The sequence below is a fragment of the Anguilla rostrata genome, chromosome 15 (genome assembly GCF_018555375.3).
Source record: "Anguilla rostrata isolate EN2019 chromosome 15, ASM1855537v3, whole genome shotgun sequence".
In the NCBI taxonomy this organism is placed as follows: Eukaryota; Metazoa; Chordata; class Actinopteri; order Anguilliformes; family Anguillidae; genus Anguilla; species Anguilla rostrata.
The window spans coordinates 18,957,914-18,965,639 of record NC_057947.1 but is presented as its reverse complement, the minus strand read 5'-3'; positions in this window follow the sequence as shown (position 1 = coordinate 18,965,639).

The following is a 7,726-nucleotide window of genomic DNA, read 5'->3' as shown; positions in this document are numbered from 1 at the left end:
TTTGTGGGAATTTGCCCAGGACGCTGGGGGTTAATAATTGAAAAATTCCACAGGATCTTTAATTGTCACAGGAAGTCAGGCTGGTCCCCTTGGCTTCATATCTCATCTGAAAGATGGTAACCTCTTCAACACAGAGCCCCATCAATCCTCTGGAACATTACACTTTATTTGGTCCAGAGGGAAGTGCGCTTAACTTCAGCTGTTTGACATGAGAATGCCACAGGATGGTATGGCTTCTGGCTAAATATACTTCATAGTAGAGGGTTCTGCATACGTGCAAATTTGGACGTGATTATTGAGTGCATCACATGTTCCCACACCTGTGACTGTGAGTACACAACTGCCCTAATTGTGGCTCAGCCAAGTGTCTGAAATGCCAAAAGAGCAAAAGGAAGAGGACCACAGAGTGCTGAGGGCAGGAATGCCAATGTCCTGCCATGTTGGTTCTACATTGAGGACAGACAACGCTAGCAGTGACTGATACATGAGATATTGACCTTGCTCACTTAAAAACAATCAGGCTCTTGGAATTTCACCTCAGATTTGATAATGGCTTTGAATATAGGTGTCTCACATGCCCCTGTATTGTATGATGTTAATTGATCAATCTGTTCTGTGCTTGTCCATTAAAACTGGAACCATCAAGTTTTTTTTTGGCATTTAAAAACCTGAAACCATTCATGTCTGTCTATGCTGTACAGTATTTACAGTACACAGTATATTTACAGTGATTTCATAATGTCAAAGGTGATTCATAACTGAGGAAGTTATAATACTTATTTTTGATGGGGGATGCTAAATGAATCTAATGTAATGGAATCATAATCTTAAACTCAATGTAGTCATGACAGTACTGCAGCAGTTCATTCCCAGAGCTTGTGAACGTCCCTGAACAGTGGATGACATAGATGGATACAGATCAAAGCTTTCAAACAGTGTTCCTTTGCCTTGCAAAACAGTTGGACCTCTAGGAAATGGCAATTAACGTTTTTGTCTGTGCAGCTGTGGTGACCAAGGTTTTGAGGACAACCCCTGGGACTGGGCTGGGTTAATGGGCCATTACTGAGAAGTGTTCGGGGTACGTTTCCACGGATCACTGGTGTGCTGAAGGAGAGCTGGGGTCAGAGCCAGATGAGGTCACCCACTGGGTGAAAACTGCGCTTGTGGCTGCTACAGCACTGAGTCACTTCACAGGGGGAAAGACTCTAGCACTGGAAATTCGACGGCAGGCTCGTTCGCTGATTAGACAATGAAGGAGGAATCTAGGTCACTCCCCGCCTCTCGGTATCTGTGATTTAGGGCCAGGACCAGGCCCCTATGTGCGGTTCTTGTGTGAGAGTTTTGAAAGTGGTTTGTGATGAATGGTTAAAAGCCCCCTCCCCAGTTTGTACGAGGATGGGCCTCCCGGGCATGGACATTAAGGTCAGATTTACGGGTGTCACTGTCTTCCCACTTGAGTTGAGGGTTTTCCAGCAGCTCGGCCACTCATCATTCACAAAGGTCCTCCCCCACAAGGGTGCTAAATCAGCACATGTGCATCTGGGCTTCCCTCATGACTTCTGTCGCATGGGTACATGTCTTCTTTAGGTGGTGAAGCAGGTGTGTCACACAGATGTGCTCACTTTTGATTCATACATTTTTTATTCAAAATGCAGCATAATATCATAATGCCGACACTGATAAAAAATTACAGCAACCAATTATCTCAACTTTTGTCATTAGGCATAATTTGTTAGTTATGGTATTTAATGACTAATTATTGTAAAGGTGAATAAAATCTGCAGAATCCCTGCTCTCCCAAGAGAAGGGTTAGCCACTAATTACATAAGGTTGCTATTTTTATCCATTTTGCCAGTGGAAACTCAATCTTTTTGTGAAGACATTTAGGCTATTTAGTACTATAGACATTGATTGGGGAAGGGAGAATTGCTGTGCAGTCTTAAAGCTAACAGTTGCTAGGCAACTGTGATATGTATGAGTGGCAAACTTAACTCACCTTGAGAGGCACTATAGATAACACAAATTTCAGCCTCCATCAGGGACGGATTAAACCAATCTGGGGCCCGGGGCACAATATTAACGAGGCCCCCCTAACAACACCAGAGAGTCTGTATCCAATGCAGTTTCACCAAGAATGTTTTGATTAGTCACGTGACTTAATCACCAGAAACAACGCATAAAGTTTGGTAAGGCCATGGGTTTTTCTTACTTAATGCTGTGTCTGCTGCTTTGGCGTTTGGAGACGTAACTTAGGCCGGCCCAGGTAGGCTATGTAACTATCTTCGCTGTAAGATGATAATTGGGTTGTCTATCGGTCCTATATCGTGTCATCTATAGTGTGCGCTCATGTTTGCCACAAGATATTAAATGGCTGGTGTCTTCTCATCTTCGCTGTAAGATGTAGTTACGGGCACTATTCGTTGCTGTTGTATCACAAAAAATCACTGTCACATCATAATTTGCATGCTAATAACTTTTTTATTTACTTTACTATTCACACGTTTTCCAATATTGATGCCAAAGCGTGTATTCCGATTCTTTCCGGTGCTTGTATAAATTGTATTGTGCGTGCGCGCCTAAACAGTTAGTGCTGGTGACGGGTGAAATAATAACAATAATAACAACGAGTTTGATTCAGACTGTGTAGTGTCATTATTATGTCCTCTATGCAAGAATTCTCCTGGGGAGTGGGTGTCATCTGACAATTTACGCCTGGTTTTATGTATATAATTTCAACCCCTGGGGAGAACCTCACTCTGGGTAGAGTGATGAAATAATTTATTTATTCAATAATGGAGAGGCAACTGTTGTTTTAGTGTAGAGTTTACCAAGATTTGTTCTGCATATCTTTACCTTATAACTCACAGGGCCATGACATTGGGAGTATACATTTCTCTCCAGGTCAAGGGGGTTGAAAGTATCGCTACAGAAAGAAACGAGATCCATCAAATTATACAAAAATGAAACCGGTAGGTGGTGTCCCGAGTAAAACGTTCTGACACAAATAGTCAACAGTAAATTTGAACCTGCCTTAAGAATCAACACATTTTGTCAGCTTTTAGAACCTTTGTTTTCCCTTGAGAAGGTTGGTCCTTCAAAAGCAGCAATATGACACTGGTAGCAAATAACTACATGACATTGCATGACAATCAAGACATGTAGTACACAAACGAAACAGTGCGGAGCAGCGCCATAACTAGTGGGGTGAAATGTGGTGACAACAATTCTAGGGGCCCACAGCCTCAAAAAAAATGTAATTACTTTTTTAAAAAATGGGGTACCAGAGCAATATTCTTTTGGGGGGCCCAGAATTCCTAGCTATGCCCCTGATGCCGAGCCACGTTTCATTGGTTTGTTTGATTTAATACGGCACAGACTATCCCTGTTTTCTTTGCTAAATAAGAATGCTGCACCATTTTCATTCAGTTCCATTTTACTTTGCTTCAACATGTTTTCATTCACAATAAAGTATATTGACCAATAATAGCGAACATCAGTAAATATGAATTTAATTAATTGCCTTAATATTAGATTGTGAGAGTTTGAACAATGATAATGACAACCATGACAAACATTAACACTTCATGCAAATTATACTTAGACTTTTTTTATGGAGGCTAATAGAAACACAACTAGACAAATTGTCCCTATTGCTCTTATGTCACAACCCTCCTCATCTTATTGCACTGACTGCCTGTTATGCCTCACGTTGAAAAGCTTGATACTAGCGTACATGTAGCTCTACCACACCTCCCTTAACTGTTAATTGTTAGACATTATATACATCCATAGTTTCACATTATTTATTGGACAATTTTTCCCACATCTAAAAAATGTCAACCTTGTTATCACTAGTTATTCCTTGAGTTACACCACCCGGACTCATATAGCTGAAGCACTACACTAGAGCTGAAAAATGTCAGCCACTGACCATTTTAACCCGTATTATAGTCCACACAGTACCACAGGAGACTGCTGTACCGATGTGAAGGCACATCCCTCACTTGAAATACAGCTGATAGCCCATGAGGAGCTGGAATGCCACATAGATTCAGCTCTGTAGTCTTAACTTTCAAAAATCTCTCAGCTGCTGAAGCTGCCAATTTGAGGCGTCTTATGAATATTTATGATGGGGTGTGGCCAAGGATAATAACGTGCTAATGGCTGTCCTGTCCTTGGGCATGCCTCTTCATAAACATGAACTGCAACAAATCATCTGAAGCTTCATTCCTGGAGTAAAGTAGAGAGGGTGGAAGGATGGCAGGAGCTGGCCATCTGGACGGTTCCATATATGTTGCGCCAGTGTCTAAAACATTTTCAGTGTCCCACTTTTCACACACTTGGCAAACATTGACTAATCAACAGCCTGCAAAGGCTGTGCTTTCCACACTGAATACAAAACAGTGTATGGTCAGTACAGTAAATGGCCCCTGCCTGACAATTATCTCCTGAACACAGAATACACACTGCTTCAGCAGCTTTGCACCAGTGAAATATGAGCACCTTACAGTCAGGGTAACAGACACTCCTTCTCTACAGTGACCCCTGAAAAATAATGTGGGACTTTTTATCCAGATATTTCCACAATTTGAAACGGAAGAGTATGGCAATGCCATAATTCCCAGAAGCACAATTTTTACACAGATTTTTTTTTTCAACCTTTCTGTGGAAATGGCTCCATCTCAAGTCTGACCTACTTCCAGTTCTCCAGTAGTGGGGCACAATAGCACCTAATGATTAAAAAATGAACAAATTACCATGAAAGTGTTCTTTGCATATGATCCTCTGCTTTCCACTGCAGTCCATCAGATTAAATCTTCCAATGACAAAGTAGTTTGGTGGTATTAACATAATTAATAATCTGACATTAGCAATTAACTTCACCATTTAGTCCCAGTCCCACACTAAATGTAGATAAATGGTGTTCTTAAAGTCTTCGTTTTCCTCCATACAGTTATTTCCCCCAGAACCCTCCAGAGTTAAGCATCAGGACCCAATAAGTGGGCACTTACATACATTTTTTCATGCAAAATAAATGACCCATTTGCTTTCTCATTAATTATACACTGACGCCTTTTAGAGTACCAAATAATGAGTCATTGGAGAGGAATCTCTTGGTGGAATCTGGCTGAAATCCCTAATTAGCAGACTGATCACAGCACAGTAAGATAATGCCACTCTGCTATCTCTGTAGAGTACAGTACAGACAAAATTGGCTACTAATGGAGTATGTATTACAAGACATGATTTTTGCATTAATTCTGCCCAAGCCATAGTTGGGCCACATGTCTACTTAAGGGGGAACTCCAATAAAAAACTGATGACATACAACTAGCTGACAATTTGTTAGACATTGTCTCACAGCAATCCCATTCTGGATAGTTTTAAGGCTTTAAAGTTCCTGGTGACCTCAACTGGACATAAACCATTCATATTCAGAATAAATAACTATTCTACTTTCTAATTATATATTTTCTGATGCAGAATGTGACAGAACATGAATTTGCATTGATATCATCATATTTAATTTTTAATCTGTGTTTGATAATGAGCCTCTCCAGTCTAAATATGAATGCGTTATCTCCAGATGGCACCAGGAGGAATACAGCATTGGCGCTGCAATGGCAAGCTGCCATCAAATATTTGGTCAGTAAGGAGGAGTAAAATTTCATTTATCCCTGAATTTCCATTTAAAATGGCTGCCCACATTCTGTGTGCTCAGCTGATAGTACTGAGCTGGTTTATTGCATTTTAAAAGGAGCAAGGCAATGCCCTGCTCCATGATGTAAAACAGTGATTGTCTTTCATTATCCCCATAATCCTAAGCGGCCTTTTTTGTGACAGCTTCCAAATGTATAAAGGTTGATTTTTCTCATTTGTAATGCTATGAAATGAATCCCTTCCCCGGCCAAGAGCAGAGCTTTCTGATGTGGCTTCACTTGGTCATCGACAAATGCCTCCCAGTAGGCTACAAAGACAAACCAGAGGAGCTGAAGCAGGCCTGAGGAGAAGCAGAGGCGTTCTGTGCTGACCGCTTTGTTATTTTCGGCACACGTTTAAACAATAACGGTTTCTGAGCTGCTAAAGGTAGCCTCTACTAGCTTCCAGACACTGGCTGTTGTAATAAGAGGAGTTACAGAATTATTGTTATTATTATTAAAATTAATTTAATCAGGGAGGCTCACTGAGATCAAGAATCCCTTTTCCAAGAGAAAACTGGCCAAGACAGGCAGCAGCACATATAAAAACAGATAGTTATGCAAAAACAACATTAAAACAGCAGATGACTATAATCAAAACCCAAATACAAATACATAAAAAGACAGGTTGGCCAATGTATGGTGAGTAAAGTATAGTGAGTAAAAAAGCTAATTAAAACAATGACAGCCTGGGAAGCCTGTCTACAGTTTTTCATTTTGGATTTGAGATGTATTCCTGTAACATGTTCTAAGCAGAGGGTGCAGAATACATAAATGCTGTTTTCCCAGTCTCTGTACAGACATTGGGCACCAGAAGCATAATGCAGTCTTGGGTGTGTAAAACATAGTGTCCATTACATTTCTGCATGATGTGAACACATAAGTAAGAGGAGAGCACACCAAAAATGGCCTTCTTAAAAAATGTATCAATGAGTGAGCCTATGGCTGATGACAGCAGGCCAACCCACCTGAGTATATGACTCACAGTGAGGGCTTTACAGTTTATGATTAACCTCAGGAAAGTACGGTAAGCTGTGTCAGTCATATTAAAATCTCTGAGCAGAAGTATGCATATATAAAAGGTCACCATAATCCATCTTAGATAGAAATGTAGCAGCATCAAGTCTTTTTTTGGCTTCAGAAGAAAAACAAGACTTGTTTTCTGGAATAAAAAACTTGATTTAAGCCTCAGCTTTCTCACCATGTTGCTTAAATGTGAGGGAGTCATCAATTAAAATATTCAGGTATCTATATGAGTTACCTCTATTACCTTTGTCTCAAGAGTGACCACAGAAAGAATATTATGAAGCCTATTCCTACAGTTGGTAAACAACATGAGCTTGGTCTTATTACATTACATTACATTACATTACATTACAGGCATTTGGCAGACGCTCTTATCCAGAGCGACGTTATTAGCATTAAGAAGTTGTACAGCAAGATATGACAGTATCATCATCTTAAAGATGAAGATTAGCATCTGATATGTTATGGCCCAGATTATTTATAAATCAACAAAATAAACATGCTCACTCAAGCGTGTTCATTGTAGGGTGCCAGATCCCATAAACTATAAATGAAAGAGAGAAATGGACAGCACTCACTAGAATATTATAAACTATTGTTTTATTGCATGGATGTATGAAGGCACAACATGCACAAACGTTTCGGCCTAGGCCTTCCTCAGTGTGCTGAATGTGCCAAATAGTTTTTGTCACCCAAATTGTCACTTGGTGAAATATTGTTATGGGAATGCATCTTGAGTCAGTGCCAAAGAATGAGTCTTCTACAGTTGCAGAAGCTATGGATAGTTTGCAAATGAAACATTCCAAGAAGAATTACTTTAATGATAATGTTGTATGATAATGCTTTCCAACAAAAAACAACAAAATCATCACTCCACCTAGAGCTACGCACTCCACTGTATTCTTAACTTAAGAGTCAACATTAAGTCATGTAAAAAAAAGTCTACACTCATGAAACTTCACATATTTGCAAGCTGGGTGACACTGAAGCAGGACACACTG